The sequence below is a fragment of the Nomascus leucogenys genome, chromosome 25 (assembly GCF_006542625.1).
Source record: "Nomascus leucogenys isolate Asia chromosome 25, Asia_NLE_v1, whole genome shotgun sequence".
Classification (NCBI taxonomy): domain Eukaryota; kingdom Metazoa; phylum Chordata; class Mammalia; order Primates; family Hylobatidae; genus Nomascus; species Nomascus leucogenys.
The window spans coordinates 1,187,536-1,204,718 of NC_044405.1; the positions used below are offsets into that span (position 1 = coordinate 1,187,536).

At 35.0% G+C, this 17,183-nt stretch overlaps 1 protein-coding gene across 2 annotated transcripts in view; it reads right to left on the minus strand.

The window, feature by feature from the left end:
• The window catches only part of NRIP1 (nuclear receptor interacting protein 1), a 105,241-nt gene that overhangs the window by 52,305 nt on the left and 35,753 nt on the right, over positions 1 to 17,183 (minus strand). The window contains exon 3 of one of the 2 annotated variants that reach the window (XM_003263783.2): positions 1,518 to 1,640. The exons of the other annotated variant lie outside the window; for it this stretch is intronic. The gene's annotated coding sequence lies outside the window, so the exon portion shown is untranslated. The remainder of the gene's footprint in view (positions 1 to 1,517; positions 1,641 to 17,183) is intronic. 2 annotated transcript variants of the gene reach the window in all.

Here is a 17,183-nt window from a genome sequence, read left to right on the forward strand (position 1 = left end):
ATGTTTACCAGATGGCTACCTATAATTTACTTATCCAACTCTTAGTTGGATCCAGTGAGCATTGCTTATCATTCTGGCTACATGGTAAAACAAATGTGTTGAAAATTAAGAACAACAACAAACCAATTATATCTTGTGGCGGGGTGGTCACAGGAATATGCATGATTATAATATTAATTTTAATAGAATTAGAAGTTCAGAAATGGAGTTCAATATCAACTGTTTCATCAAATATAAAAGCAGATTTCAGACTACCAACCAATGATTAACACCTAATTATATCTGAATTAAAAAATTTTAGTATTTACAAATAATTGCCTCGTTGATTTTAAATTCCAATTATAGGTAAAAAATATACGAATATATGAAAAGTGACTTGCAACCAAATAATTATTAGTAATTTTATTCAGTCTTTTAAATAATGTTTTAAAGATTTTCTTGATGAAATTACAAGAAAAGCTAAGCATTTAAGTGGGTGATTAAAATAACTTCATTACTAGGTTTTCTGAACATTATCAGAACAGTGAAGAAAAAGCAGTTAGGATTATCCATATGAGGCCTACAGGTAAAGAACAAATTTGGCTCAAAGTTGCCATTCCCTTTTTGAAACACTGCGGTCAGATAAAACATGGTGAATTTTAGCATGCTGTATCTGCTCGCTCTCTCTGACCAGATTTTTTCAGTTAGCTAGATGAAACTGAACTATTCACAACTAATTATGAGCACAATAATCAATCGTTATGCCTTTACAGAGTTAACTTGGATTTCTCCTTCCCAGAAATGAGCAGCATAAGGTCCAAGAGCTTAAGACATGGCGAATTCATTTAGGCTGTGGCTATACTAGAAAACAGGAGTGTTAATCCAAGTAGAATTAACCACTCGCTCATAGTCTTTTTCGTTGCTCTGCCCACCTACTTGTGTTAATTTAATCCAATTACTTTATCATTTCTCAGAAATGCTAATAATGCTCTGTCCTTTGTAAGAGGAATTTTACATAATTCCAAAAGTAATCACTGGCCTATACTATAATAAACACACAATAATCAAACATGCTTCTATTTTTCCTCAAAACGGTGATTAACTTTTTATCTGAAATCAGGGGTTGCTATTTTAGGATTTGTATTAACTGTCCATTTTCTCTGGTTTTTGATAAATTAAGTGTTATCAACAAAAATACTATTTCTTCTTTCAAGCTTTCCAATTCCTCTCTCCAGAAGTAATCTACACACTGGATTCTCAAGAATATCTTTCTCCATTTCTCTTATGGCATTTAACTTCTTTTACTGTTTGATTACATTATTTATCTACATTTATTCTTTCCAAGTAAGTTCCTTAAAGGAAGGATTGTATCTCTTTCATTTTTTAAACCACATTACCTGATGAAATAACTTGCACAGATGAAGCACATAATATATATTTTGAATTATAAGCTAATTTATAACTGAGAAAGAATTGTCTGAAATATATTAAACTCATAATGATTCAGCCTTAAGAACTCAGGAAAAAAATATTCTCACCGTCTGTCTCCAAGCTCTGAGCCTCTGCTTTCTGAGAAAGAAAATTGAGAAGGCTGTTGAAAAGGAGCTCTGATGTCATCGGGAGTCTTCAGATTCCCCGTCCTCCTTCAGTCAAGTGTGCATCTTAACAAGAGGGAAAAGATAGTTTGGCATCTATTCCAAACCAGATTCTGGAATACCTTTTGATGAAGTTCAACTTATCCCATTACCTTTTCTTGTTCAAGTTCAATGCAAAAGTAGTCATTTGACAGAAAAATATCAATTGTTTATGAATGCTGGTTCATTAACGGAAAGCAATAGATCTTTGCTTTCCAGGTAATAATCAATAAAAGTAGCTGCTTCAACAAAATAAGCTGTGAAAAAGGTTTATAGTTGCTAGGATGTGTTTATTAACCTTTGTTAATTTCAAATTTCTTAGTGTGCTGTGCTAAATTAATTAATTTACATACAAAAAATTATAAATCCTCCTAAACGTGTATTTCTTAAAAAAAAAAAAAAAGAGTAGCTATAGTTTTTCTTATATGGAACTTTTTCAGTTTCAAAATACCAAGTATGTAATCTTTGCAGCAAAAAAATTGGTAATAAATATCAAATGCCCTATATCCATAAAAAGATTTACACAACAATGCCCAAAGTAGATTTATTTTTAACAGTCAAAAACTGGAAACAACTGAAATGCCCATCAGTAGGTGAATGAATCACATGGTATATCCATACAATATAATTTTACTACTCAGTATCAAAACAGAATACACACACACACATGGAAAATAAATATGGAAGAATCTCAAAATAATTACCCTGAGTGCAAGAAGCCAGACAAAAAGAAACATATTTTGTGTGATTCCATTTGGATAACATTCCAGAAAATGCAAATTCATCTATTGTGAAAGAAAATAGATCAGTGGGGCTGCCTGGGGATGAAGGATGCCCAAGGGAGGGATTACAAAGAGATGTCATCTTAATGGTGATGATGGTTTCACAGGTGTACACACATGTCAAAACTTGTCAGATTGTTTCTTAAATATGTGCAGTTTATTCATCAATTATAAGTCGATAAAACTGTAACAAAAATTAAATGCCTTAACATTTTACACGTTACATGTCCTTAACATGTTACATGTCCCTTGATGCAGCAATTCCATGTCTAAGATTTATCCTAATTAAAAAAATCATGGAGGATAGATGTAAATATTTAGCCATAAGGATGTTCAAAATACATATTATTATATTAGTGCAGTGCATTATATACAGACATAAAATGTCAAAATGAAAAAATTAGAAATAGTTAAATAAACTACAGTATATTACATCATGGAACATTATGTAGTCATTAAAATATTATACAAGAAAATTAAATTATATGAAATTATATACTATATGTGATAAAAACAGGAAACAACATTATTTCAGCATAACTGAATTTTTGTTTTAAACAAAAGTAAATGCAGTAATTATTTCTGCATTTAGAGGTAATTATTATTTTTTCTTTTTGCTGATTTGTATTTTCTAATTTATCTACAGTAAATGCATACATATTTTCTAACAAACAATAGAAATAAAATGATGCAAATAGGAAAAAATCTAAAATTGTCCACTCCCTAATACAAGTATAAAACTCCTAAGAGGCAGTGCATAATACAGATGTAGTTCTGAGCTATCACACAGCCACCAGCAGCACCCTACCAAATAGCTGTGGGAATGAGATAGGTCTGACACATAAATGGGAGCATCATTAAGTGAGTAATGCTTTACCAGTTACAAAATGCCATCATGGACATGACTGTATTTGATTTTCACAACTCAGTGAAATGAGCAGAGATTCCATTTTATAGAGGAGCAACAGATACTGAGCAGGGCTGGTTAAGTCATATGCCCCAAATTATAGATCTTGGACTCAATCAAATCTTGACTATAAATTCAGATAGGAATTCTAAGAAGGAAACAATCACTTGCCCTGATTATATATACCGAGAAGGATGTGACTCACACATCAACTTAACAATAACCATATTTGCAATTACATGAGTATGCCTATTAGAATGTGGTAGGGACCTTGGGAATTTCTGAAGTCTCCAATCCCCAATCTCTGAAGCAATATACTCAAGGCACGCCCAGCTTCCCACTATCAACATTATCTACCAAATCACTGAAATTCAACTAGAATTTAATTGTTCAGTTTTCAATTACCTTTCTTCCTTCTTGACAAAAAGATTATAACCTTTTATCTTAAAGTTGGAACAAGAAAGTAACCATAACTATATTTAAGAATGCTGGCCGGGCGCGGTGGCTCACACCTGTAATCCCAGCACTTTGGGAGGCCGAGATGGGCGGATCACAAGGTCAGGAGATCCAGACCATCCTGGCTAACAAGGTGAAACCCCATCTCTACTAAAAATACAAAAAATTAGCTGGGTGTGGTGGCGGGCACCTGTAGTCCCAGCTACTCGGGAGGCTAAGGCAGGAGAATGGGGTGAACCTGGGAGGCAGAGCTTGCAGTGAGCCGATATTGCGCCACTGCACTCCAGCCTGGGAGACAGAGCGAGACTCCGTGAAAGAAAGGAACAGAGAGAAAGAAAAGAAAGAAAGAAAGGAAAGAAAGGAAAGGAAAGGAAAGGAAAGGGAAGGAAGGAAGGAAGGAAGGAAGGAAGGAAGGAAGGAAGGAAGGAAGGGGAAGGGAAGGAAAGAGAGAGAGAGAGAGAAAGAAAGAAAGAAAGAAAGCAAGCAAGCAAGCAAGCAAGCAAGCAAGCAAGCAAACTGCAAATAGTAATCTATAAATTGATTACTGGAACTTTAAAATATGAACTTGTGGGCTAAATCTTTTTTTGGTCTAGGTATATAGGGAAGAAACCCTACAAACTGGTATATTCTATGAAGAAAACCACCAACTCCTGAGAAGGGTAAAAGAAAACATCTCTAGAGGAACATTATTATTATCATTATTATTTTTATTTTTAGAGACGAGGATCTTGCTATGTTGCTCAGGCTGGTCTCAAACTCCTGGGTTCAAATGATCCTCCCAACTCAGCCTCCCAAGTAGCTGGAACTACAGGTGTGCACCACGGTGCCCAACTTAGAGGAACAGTATTAATGAACTGGTCATTATCTGTTGATGACACCATAAGGAATCCTTACAGCTACTACTCTTACCAACACTCCCAGAACTAAGAGACTTAACAGGTAATGATAACTATAGTTTACTGAGCAATTACTATGTCTCAAACATAACAATAAGCCTTTTACAGATATAATCTTTAAAAAAACCCTATAAGGTGATGATTATTATCCTCAGTTTGTAGATGAGGAAACTGGGTTTACGTTACCCCAAATCACAAAGCCAATAAGAGGCTGAGGTGGACTTCAAATCCCAGCATTTTGGAAAAAGACAGGGCCTTGACAGTTCTCTGGAACATAAATTCTGATTTTTCTCTACTGCTCTTCATCTACAATGGTCTCAATTCAGGTAATGCAAAACACTTGGTACTAGCATATGAACTTAATGAGCCTACATTTTCCATGTAAAAAGTGAAAAGTATTCTGAGCCCACAATTTGTATTTGATATTTTGTCACATTCTAGAATTGTTTATGTTAATGGTTGGTCTCTATTAAGACATTATTATACTCCTTTTGAGACAAATATATGACCACACAAAAGATAAATTAAAAGAATATTTAAATAAAACCAACAAAAGATAACACAAAATAAACTACTCTAACATTAATACTTAAAGTTTTCCTATAGTAATAAGTGAGTAAATTAGCCTTCAGTTCAAGTCAGTGAAACTGAATATGCCAGATGTTTTGAATCATGACAAAAGAAGCATGTCTAATGAATAAGAAAATTTTAAATAACTTCATCATAATTATATTATGAAATATTATACAATCTTTAAAATGGATGTTTTCAAAGACATCCATTTATTTAATAATGTGGTAAAATTATCAGAACACAATGCTAAGAAAGCAAGATACTATTCATCTGAGTTGAACAAATTGCCAAACAAATTAGAAGGCTAGACGCTATGCTAGGTGCTGGAATTACAACATGAATAAGACAAACACAGTTCCCATGGGAAAGAGACAGGAAAGAAACAAACAGAAAATAAAATAATTGAAGATTTCAAACAAAGCAAGAGGTACAGAGGAAGCTACTTTACATAAAGTGATAAGGAAAAGCAAAAGCTTCTCTGAGAAAATGACTTTTAAGCTGAGAAGGCCCTAGTCATACAAAGAACAAAGTGAAGAGATTTTCCAATAAAATAGCGTATGCAAAGGACGTGCCTGCTTAAGGAACTGAGAGATGACCAAAGTAGGTAGTAATGAGCAAGGAAAAAAAGGGTAACAAATTAGGTCAGAGATATGAGCATAAAGTACGATCTCAAATTTCTTTTTTAATGTGTTACACCACACACATATACACACACCATACTGAAGGGATGGAGAACACAATGATAACAGTGATATTCTAGATGGTAGGAAAAGGAGTTGGGGTTATTTTCCCTTAACATTTCCACATGCTCCAAAATAGGCTGCATAAACATTACAATCAGAAAAAATATGGCTAGAACTTCCAGTCCAGTGTTGAAAAGAAGCGGTGAGGGCAAACATTCATGCTTTGTCCCCGTTTTACGGAGAAAAAGTCCACCTTCCACTATTATTATACAGCTGTAGTATAATACAGCTGCTATTCCCTCCTCCCTATGTGTAGTTTTTGGGTTTTGTTTGTTTGCTTTTATCACTGATGTGTTGGATTTTGTCAAATGATTTTTCTGTATCTATCGAGATAATCATGTGAGTTTTTAACTCCTTTATGTGGGTTTTTAGTCTTTTAGTTTATTAATAATATATATTATATTAATTGTTTCAGTGTTAAAACAATCTTTCCTTTCTAAGATAATTGCCTACAACTAATATCATACTAATGGTGAAAGACTGAATGCTTTCCCCACCTAAGATCTGAAGAAGACAAGGATATCTGATGTCTACTCAATGCAACAAATATAAAGACAGATAGACTGAAAAAGAAGTCAAAATTATCCTTATATGCAGGTAACATGATCTTGCTTGTCAATAATTCTAAGGACTCTACAAGAAACCCAAAATAATTAATAAAAAAAAGTTTAGAAAGGTTTATGACAAGATCCACAATCAACTGCATTTCTTTTTTTTTTTTTTTTTTTTTTTTTGAGACAGTCTCACTCTGTTGCCCAAGCTGGAGTGCAGTGGTGCAGTCTTGGCTCACTGCAACCTCTGCCTCTCAGGTTCAAGCAATTCTCCTGCCTCAGCCTCCCAAGTAGCTGGGATTACAGGCATGCACCACCATGCCTGGCTAATTTTGTATTTTTAGTAGAGACGGGATTTCACTATGTTGGTCAGGCTGGTCTTGAACTCCTGACCTCAGGTGATCCACCCACCTCAACCTTCCAAAGTGCTGGGATGACAGGCATAAGCCACCGCACTTGGACATTAAATTTATTCTTAAGCTTTATTCTTCTTGTTACTCTTGTGGCTGAATGGAATTTATTTTTGGATGGTTTGTTGCCAGTATATAAGAAATGCAGCCAGGCACAGTGGCTCACGCCTGTAATCCCAGCACTTTGGGAAGCAGAGGCAGGAGTAAAACATGTGCACTCAAAACTACAAAACACTGTTGAGGGAAATTAAAGAAGACTTGTTTATTGGAACAAAGATTCCGTTGATTGAAAGATCCAATATTACTAAGACGTCAATTCTCCCTACATTGATCTACCTAAATGCCATCGTAATGTTTTTCTAGAAATTGGTCCTAAAATATATATGAAAGTATAAAATACCAAGAATAGTGAAACAACTTTGAAAAAGTATGAAGCTGCAGGACTTAAACTTATCTAATCTCAAAACATACCATAAATCTATATGGTAACCAACAGTGTTGGTCCTGCTATAAAGATATACATATAGGTAATGGAACAGAATAGAGTCCAGAATAAACTCCCATTCATAGTCATTTGATTTTTGACAAATATGCCACTGCAATTAAAATAATAGTCTTCTTAATACATGGTTCTGGTACAGTTAGATATCCATATGTGAAAATAAATAAGTATAAACCTGTATCTCTCAACATACAAAAATAACTCAAAATGGATTATAGTCTGAATTGTAAAAATTAAAACACAACTTCTAGAAGAAGGAATAGGATAAACTCTTATGAACTTAAGTTACAGAAATATTCCTTAAATAAGAAAACAAAAGCACAATCCATTTTAAAAAAATGAAAAATGGAATGCATTCAAATTGAAAGACAATCCACAGAATGGAAGAAAATATATGCAAATTATATAATTGATGAAGATATAGTATACAGCATATATTAAAACCCTTTGAAGTCAGCAATAAGATAAACAAACCAAATTTTTTTTAATGGACTAAAGATTTAAAGGTACTTCACCAAAGAAGACTTGTGAATGTTTAGTAAACACATAAAGAGATGCTCATTGTCATCCATTAAAGACATGAAATATTAGTAAAATCACAATGAGATCACATTACACACTCACTAGAATAGCTACATTTAAAAAAAAAAAAAAAGACTGAAAAAACTCAAAGGTTGAGGAGGACAGGAAGAAACTGAACCCCTCCTCCATTGCTGGTGAGAATGTAAAAACAGCATAACCACTTGAAAACCAGTTTGGTGGTTTTTCAAAAAGTTAAACATACATGAATGTATACCCTTGCAATGACCTACTAATTTTACACTGGAGTACCTAACCAAGAGAAATGAAAATATATGTCCACAAAAAATCTGTCTACAAATGGTGATATCAGCATCAATCATAATAACCAAAAACCGTAAACAAAACAAATGCCCATCAACTATTAAAGGCAAGCATAAAGTGTAACCAACAAAAACAGGGAATGAACTAATGATTCACGTCACCAAGGATGAACCTCAGAAAGTTAATGCTTAGTGAAAGAAGCTAAATACAAAAGATATCTATATTGTATGATTCCATTTATATATGAAATGTCTTAAAAAGGGCGTGAAGGACTCTGTGGAGACATGAAAATGTCCTAACGCCGGACTGTGGTGATAGTTGCAACATCTGAGTGCATTGACTCAAAACCTTCAAACTGAACACTTGCAGTGGATGAACTGCTTGATACATGTAAATTATACCTAAATAAAGCCATGAAAAACAAAAATAAAAATGATATATTACATACAAAATCATAAATTTATTTAAAATGAGTCTGATGCGCTGATAAAGGTCTAATATCCAGAGTTTACAAAGAGTTTAAACAAATTTACAAGAAAAAAAACCATTAAAAGGTGGACAAAGACATGAACAGACAGTTCTAAAAAGAAGACATTCATGTGGCCAGCAAATATAGAATTAAAAGCTCAACATCACTGATCATTAGAGAAATGCAAATCAAAACCATAATGAGATACCATCTCATGCCTGTCAGAATGGTGATTATTAAAGAGTCAGAAAACAACAGATGCTGGCAAGGTTGTGGAGAAAAAAGAATACTTTACATTGCTGGTGGGAGTGTAAATTAGTTCAACCATTGTGGAAGACAGTGTGGCAAGTCCTCAAAGACCTAGAGGCAGAAATACCGTTTGACCCAGCAATCCCATTACTGGGTATATACCCAAAGCATTATAAATCATTCTATTACAAAAACACGTGCACGTGTATGTTCACTGCAGCACTATTCACAACAGCCACAACATGAAATCAACCCAAATGCCCATCAGTGATAGACTGGATAAAGAAAATGTGGTATATATATACCATGGAATACTATGCAGCCATAAAAAGGAATGAGATCATGTCCTTTGCAGGGATATGGATAGAAGCCATTATCCTCAGCAAACTAATGCAGAACAGAAAACCAAGCACTGCATGTTGTCACTTAAAAGTGGGAGCTGAATGATGAGAATACACGGACACACTTCTGGGGAACAATACACACTGGGCCGGTTGGGTGGGAGGTGCGGGGGGAGGGAGAGCATCAGGAAGAATAGCTAATGGATGCTGGGCTTAATATCTAAGTGATGGGTTGATCTATGCAGTAAACCACATGGCATATGTTTACCTATGTAACAAACCTGCGCATCCTGCACATGTACCCCAGAACGTAAAATAAAAGTTGAAGAAAAAAATGAGTCTGATGTAAAATACGCTGCCACTTCCCCCATTATTTTAAATAACAATCATACTTTAAGATAAACCTAATGTATTACAATCACTCTTTGGAGAATGCAAAAGTAGAATTAAGATGACTATCCACCTTCTTCATACACTACTGGTGGGAATGTAAAATGCAGTGTAGCCACTAAGGGGAACAGATAGTTCCTTAAAAAGGAACATCAAGTTATGACATGACCCAGGAATTCCACTCCTGTGTATAAACAGAAGGGAAATAAAAACCTGATGTCTATTCACTGATAAGTAGATAAAATGTGATAAATCCATACAATGATGTATTATTTAGTCACAAAAAGGAATGAAGTGCTGACACATGCTACAAACATAGTCAAACTTTATTATGCTGAGTGAAAGAAGCCAATCACTAAAAATCACATGGGATCCCATTTCTATGGAATGTACAGAATAGGCAAATTATTCTAGACAGAAAGATCAGTGGTTGTCTAGGGCAGGGGTGGGAAAGGACGGAAATGGAGAGTGACAGCTAACAGGTGTGGGGCTCCTTTTAAGATCATGAAACTGCTAAAAAAAAGACTCGTGTTGGTTACACACCTATGTGAACATAAAAACTACAGAAGTGAACCCTTTAAGCAGGTGAATTTATAGTATGTAAATTATATCTCAATAAAGCTATAAAAATGACTATTCACCTGATACTTTTTAAAACATCAAAAGTAATTTCAGGGTAAAAACCTAGATCTCTAATCTTACTTGTTTGCTTTTGAAGTTATGTCACATTTATCAGAACAGTTTGTTAATATTCAATTAATTCTGGCTAAATATAAGAATACTTTTTAAAAAAAAATCAACTGTATTTTTATACACCAGTAACAAACAGAAAACAACATTTAAAAAATATCCAACAGCAAAGCATACCTAGGAATAAAAGTAACTTGTAAATACTGCATGTTCAATATAAATAAAATATATTGGAAGGCGTTAACAACGAAACCTAAATAATCCAAATAAATGGAATGACACACCATGTTTATTATATAAATACTCAGTATCGTAAAATGGCAATTCTTCCCAAATTAAACAAATGCTTTTAATGCAACGCCTATCAAAATGTAAAAGGTTTAATAAGTTGATTCTAAAATTTGCATGGAGCAGCAAAAGCCCATGAAAGAGAAAAAATCCTACCACCAAAAGAAAATAGTAGGAAACTTGCCTTGCCAGATACCAAAATGTATCATAAAGTTCTAATAATTAAGCTAGTGTGCTCCTGGAAAAGAGACAAACAAATTGATTGCTGGGGAAGTAGACCATCACACAGAGAAAATACTTGACAAACGTTACACTTTAGATCCCCAGAGAAGGGAGACATCATTCAATAGTGCTGAAACAACTGGTTACCCATTGTGGAGGCAAAAGTGGATTCTTATGTCTAACATACAAACAATAAATTCCAGAGGGATTAAAGTTTTAAATAGAGAAGGCACGTCTTTAATATTTTTAAAACAAAATGTAAGAGGATATCTTTATGATCTCATAGTAGGAAATGTTTCCTTAAGACACAGAAAGGGTTAACTATATGTAAAGCATTAAGATTAATAAATTCAAATGCATTAAAATTGAAAACTTCATTCATCAAAAATACAACAGAAGATGAAAAATGAACACCACCATAAAACACACTACCAAAAAAATTGGGGATTGGTATTATGGCTCACGCCTATAATCCCAGCACTTTGGGAGGCCAAGGTGGGTAGATCATTTGAGGTCAGGAGTTCGAGACCAGCCTGGCCAACATGGTGAAACCCCGTCTCTACTAAAATACAAAAATTAGCTGGGTGTGGTGGCAGTCACCTGTAATCCCAGCTACTAGGGAAGCTGAAGCAGGAGAACTGCTTGAACCCAGGAGGTGGAGGTTGCAGTGAGCTGAGAACGCATCACTGCACTCCAGCCTGGGTGACAGACACAGACTGTCTCACATGCACACACAAAAAAAACTTTGGCATCCAGAATATGTGTGTGTGTTTGTGTCCTATAACATTTTAATTAAAAATGGGCAAAACAGAGAGGGGGTAGCGCTAATAAGAGGTGTCAGAGAGCTCAAGCAGGTTGAGGTGGGTGTCACTGTGGAGTGGAAGAAATGATGTGGTATGGGGAATCCGAGCCCAAGCTCTAGATCTGTATTGTACTTGTTATTGTATGTGTTATTTTAAAATTTTAAAAAATTTAAGACATAAAAGTATTTAATGTAAAGTTTTAAGTATATAATATACAAAAGGTATGAACTAGCAATTCAAGAAAGAATACACTAACGGTGAATAATCACATTAAAAGATGTCTAACCTTATTAGCAATCACAGAAAAGCAAATCAAGACCAATAAGATGCCATTTTGCATCCAATAAATTAAGAAAAGGGTGGTTTGAGGTGAGCAGGATGACAAAGAAGTCCTTGCACATGAGTGGTCCAGCACTGGGTATCAATGCCCAAGCTGGAGCAGAAGGGCGTCCACAAAAAGACACACTGTGGTGTGCAATGTAGAAATCAATGTGGGGTGAGAACGGCTTCCATATAAAGGGGCTTTGAGGCTCAAGTAAAACTAAGGGGCAAGGTGAGGGACAGGAGAAATGGCAGATTAACTACATACAGGGAGAATGATCAAATAAAGTAACACTAAGGATCATGGTAGTCAGGTTTCTCCCTGTAAGAGGAGGTACAAAAAGGGAAGGAAATATAATTGAAGCCTATAGGATTGGAATGAAATTAGAGATATCAGTATGATCAAGGGATGACATGTCAAAAAGATACTGAAGGGGGTCCCGCTGGCAAAATCAGGGACAAGATGAGCACCAAAATAAGTTACAACAGTAATGGATTACAGCTCACTGTAATGCTCATAAGCACAAACTGATACAAATAAATTAACTAAAACTGTGATCAGGGAAGGGATTTTACATAGTTTCAAAGCGCCTGCATGCAAAATAATTATTAATTACAGAGGGAAAATGAGTAATTTCACAGTAGATAAACTTAGCAGACACCATCTTAATCAAGTAATCCCAGTGAAAAGTCAACAGTAATGGGTCAAAATGAAATTATATGCCAACGCATAGGATGCAAAGAGAAGACACAGTATCACTTCTGTGATATTCCTGCTCAATATTCATAATATGGATCTAACCAGGAGGAAACAGAAGACAATCCTAAAGGAAAAGATATTCTACACAATTACAGGCCGACATGGTCTTCTAATATGCCAGTGTCTTTAAAGTCAAAGACTGAAGAACTGTTCCAGACCGAGGGAGACCAACAAGATGAGACAAGTAAAATGCAAAGTGTGATTCTAAACTGAATCCTTTTGCTCAAAAGGACATTATTGGGACAACTTGGAAACCTGAATGAGCTCTGAGGATTAGACAGTAGTGATGATCAATGATTTTGATGGTTTTGTTATGGTTTCCAGGACAAAGTCTTGTTTCTTTGTGGAAGAAACAAGTGTGTGGAAACTGCTACAGTGAATATACATGTGCATGTGTTTGGAAGTGTGTGGAAACACACACTTGTTTATTCATGGGAAATAAGTCAACAGAGGAAAAAAGTTCCACTGTATTGTACGTGTAACTTTTCTGTATGTTACTTTAAAATTAAAAATATGTAAAATATAAATGTATAAAAAAGTTTTGAGTATATAATGGGCATAGGACATAATACGAATTTCATAAAATAATACACCAATGATGAAAAAACACATGAAAAGATGTTCAGCCTCATTCGCTATCACAGAAAAGTAAATCAAGATCATAATATGATGCCACTTTATATCTACTAATTTGGAAAAAGCTAAAAAGTCTGACAGTTCTTAGATCTGACAATGATGTAGCTCAACAGAAGCTTCTGATATATTATTAATGAAATGTAAACTGGTCTGGTAACATTGGAAACAACTTCATATTATTTCACATAATTGAGCATTCTTTACATATCTACTCTTGGGTATATACCCTAGAGTCTTGCACATCTTCTTCAGAACACACATAAAAGAACGTTGACATCAGCAATGCTTATAATAGTCATACATATGTGTGTAAATATAAGTACACCTATATATGTAGGTAAGTATATCAACATAGGTATATCAAAAACAAAACAAAACAAAAACAAACAAATGAAAGGACCCAGCAACCATCCAAATGTCCACACAGAGGGGAAGAAATAAACACACACAATGGACTATTGCCCAGAAGTGGAAATAAATGAACTATACCTACATATAGCAGTATAAATAAATTTCAAAAAACCAATATGAGTTGAAAAAGTAAGTCTCATAACTGTACATATTAAATAAACTTAAAGTGTGTAACTGGATTGTTTGCAACTCAATGTATAAATGCTTGAGGGGATGGACACCTCATTCTTCATGATGTGCTTACCTCACATTGCATGCCTGTATCAAAACATCTCTTTACCTCATGAATATATACACTTGTACCCACAAAAACTAAATTTAAAAAAAAATTGAAACAGTAAGTATCCGAAGCCTTCATACAGAATGCTACCATTTTCACAAAACAAAAACATAAAGTAACATATTATTTAAAGATTAATGTAAAAACCAGTATTATTTAAAAGACAGTAAATGATTAACACAAAATTGAAGAAAGCGGTTGCAAGGCACCAGGGGCAAGGAGAGCAATATACCGACAGATGCAGCAGTGGTAGTTAAGTCTGATTCTATGCTCGATGGTAGGTTCTTGGGAGATCACTTTCATATTGTGCCTCATAATTCAAATACATTCCTGTTTATACCAAGTGTTACATAATAGAAAATAAGTGGCTATAGTGTGGCAAATCAGAGCTTTGACAAGTATCTTGTTTAGGTAAGCATCTTAATAATTTTCACACACGAACAAATGTTAACTGTTAGGTAACAGATTTTCTTTATTCTCCTTGTTAGAAACAAAACCAAAGGAGGATATAAAGAGAGACACTCAAAAGAATTGAAAAACTTACTGGCAGATAAAAACTTATAGCTTGGTCAATCAAAGAATGAGGCTAATTCCAATCTACCACCACTTTGGTCTCAAATAAAGCTAACATAAATGCTTGCTTACTTAATTACTGCAAACTTTAGAACTGTCTGATGACAGATGGTCATTTTGCAAAAATTACTTAACATGAGAAATAGGTAAACTGGAGTAATTCAATACACTTCAGGTTCTTAACAAAATGCATTTTCCCTCTAAATCCAAACAGGCCTTTTTCTCTCTACTTGGTCACACAGGCAAGCAATCATATATTCACCATGACAGCCAAAACTGTGATGAGAAATACTTAATCCATCTTAAAGAGCAAAGTTTACTTGCACAATAAATAACTCTTTATATTTATTACACGGTACTTCTATTTAAAAAAAAATACAATTCAATTTTCTCAACAACCTTGCATTACAGGTAGAGCACACACTGTTAAGCAATAACCACTGCACGCAGCATAATACTTAAAAATATTTTAAATAGTTAGAAATGTGAATGATACTCTAAATCAAATTTGCTATCCAAATACTTCCTGAGTATCTAGCATGTGAAAGGTACTTCATAAGGTGCTTTTTGGCATTTTATGTAATGCACACGGATTGAAAATCTTAGCTATGTACTGCATTCTTGTTAAATGCAAATGAGTACAATAATCTGGTTAAAAGACATCTTACACTAATTCCTCTTCAAAAGAAAGGGAGCGAGAAGCCATTCACCCTGATGAACTCACGTAAGATATACTGTACTGATTCTCTGGGCTTGGATTTCTTTTTAATGATGTGCTTGCACATTAACTACAGGCTACACAATACTGAGGAAGTTGGAGTGAGGTAAAATCGCCTATTTAATAACACATTTCCTTTAGAAGGATCATTGCTTCATGTTACAGAGGAAACAGACATAAAACTAAATCCACACCATTAGTCCTTGTGTTGTATTTCTTTTTGTATGTATATTTTTTACAAGGTTTGGGGCTGAAAAATCAGGCACTGATTCAAAGAATAAATATATTTAACACGCAATTTTTAACACTAACGTAGGCACTAAATAAATGTACAGTGTACAAATGTTTATTTGAATACTCTATTTTAAAATTACTTCCAGTGTTTCCCTGTGTTGTTCAATGGAACATAAAATATCCACTCCATATAACACTTGATTTTTCTATTTCCTATTCTTTATTGTTATTATTGAAATTATATTCTTTTAAAAGTCATTTCCTATTATTAATGGTCAATATCATTCTTTTAAAAAATATACATTGGTCTGAAAAGTATTTATATAAACAAGTGTTTATCTGACATCCCCATTTGGAGTTCTCCAAGCATTTCAAGTTTAATATGTCAATAACCGAGTCCCTGTTATTCCTAATCTCAGATCAGCTCCATTCTTCCAATTGTTCAGGCTGCCATCCGAGATGCCTCTCTTCCTCTCACACCCATATACAAACTTTCAGCAAATTCTGCAGGCTCTACCTTGGAATCCAGAATGCAGAATTCAGCTACATCTTACTGCCCCCATTCAAGTCATCTCCTTCTCTCCTGAATTATTATAACGGCCTCCTCACTGGTTTCCTTGCTTCCGTTTTTGACACCTCTTTGGTCTACTTAACACAACTGCTGAAGTGATTCTGCTGAAACATGATATTGGGCCACTCTTCTGCTCAAAACTTTCTAGGGGCTTCCCCCTCTGACCTCATCTCCTGTGACTCTCCCTCACTCACCCCACTCCAGCCACAGGAACTTCAACTGGAATACTCTCCTCCCCAGAGGGCTGCATCACTAGCTCCCATGCTGACTCAGCCTCTACTCAAGTCACCCTCCGGGTTACGCCTTCCCTGGGTGTCATCTAAAACTTCATGGACATCTCCCCTGCCCCTGCCCTCAAGACCCTCCATTCTCCTCTCTTTGCTTCAATTTTTATTTAGCACTTAATAAGATACCATACATTGAATTGCTTTATCTTATTTGTCTATCTCACCAATAAACTGTAAGCTCCACGAGGTTAGCAATTTTTTTTCTCTTTTGTTCACTGTTCTATCCCTAGGACTTAGAAGAATAACCAAAATACAGTAGGCACTCAAGAAATATGACTGGGTGGGGTGCATAGTTCACACCCATAATCCCAGTGCTTTGTGAGGCTGAGGCAGGAGATCGCTTGAGCCCAGGAGTTTGAGGCTGTGGTGAGCTATGCCAACCCCACTGCACTCCAGCCTGGGCAACAGAGTAAGTCCCTGTCTCCAATAAAGGAAATCAAATAAATAAATAAATAATAAACATGTCTGTATTTTGTGATCTCACCAGAGAGTCTGCAGAGATGAACAAAACTCATATCCTCACCAGCTGTGACAAACACTGCAGTGACCTCCTCAAAAACACACTGTCCTCTTCCTTATTCGCCTGTAGAAACTCACCATCTTCCCCTCAAGAGGTGAATCCCAATTAGGTAAAGCCACTAGGGACAAATAATGTCTACTCTGA